The sequence below is a fragment of the Sinocyclocheilus rhinocerous genome, unplaced genomic scaffold (genome assembly GCF_001515625.1).
Source record: "Sinocyclocheilus rhinocerous isolate Xijiao unplaced genomic scaffold, SAMN03320098_v1.1 scaffold27360, whole genome shotgun sequence".
Classification (NCBI taxonomy): Eukaryota; Metazoa; Chordata; class Actinopteri; order Cypriniformes; family Cyprinidae; genus Sinocyclocheilus; species Sinocyclocheilus rhinocerous.
Window position 1 is genome coordinate 1 of NW_015633769.1, and position 513 is coordinate 513.

General features: G+C 51.1%; 1 non-coding gene across 1 annotated transcript; it reads right to left on the reverse strand.

The window, feature by feature from the left end:
- Positions 1–176: 176 nt before the first annotated feature.
- trnas-uga (transfer RNA serine (anticodon UGA)) lies at positions 177–258 on the reverse strand. The gene has a single exon. It is a non-coding gene; the product is annotated as a tRNA-Ser (tRNA).
- Between the last annotated feature and the right edge of the window lie 255 nt (positions 259–513).

A 513-nucleotide genomic window follows, 5' to 3' on the forward strand; every position in this document is an offset into this window, starting at 1 on the left:
CATGCCTCTTACGTTTTATATAACAGCAGTTTTCCCACAAGCCACGCAGAAGAAACTCATTTGCCACACGCGCGTTATGGGATGAAAACCACAAGCAATTTTGGCAGAGAGAAAAAAGTACAAAGGCCTCAGAAGGCACAATTATCTGCACAGAGTGCAGTACAGCAAACTCCAACCGTAGTCTGCAGGGTTCGAATCTGTGCGGGGAGAACCCAATGGATTTCAAGTCCATCGCCTTAACCTCTCGGCCACGACTACGCCTGGCTGCAGCCTGCCTGCTCTCTTGTCTGGTGGTGATCAGCACAGGCCAAGCTTCAAACACAAAATCCAGCTGAAGGATGAGGTGTAAAAAAGGGTTCAGCCGTCCCCATTGCTCAACGGCAAAGGGATGCCGTGACCCGAATTCGAACCGGGGTTGCTGTGGCCACAACGCAGAGTACTAACCACTATACGATCACCGCGGTTTGCTGCGGCCACAACGCAGAGTACTAAAAACTATACGATCACGGCGTG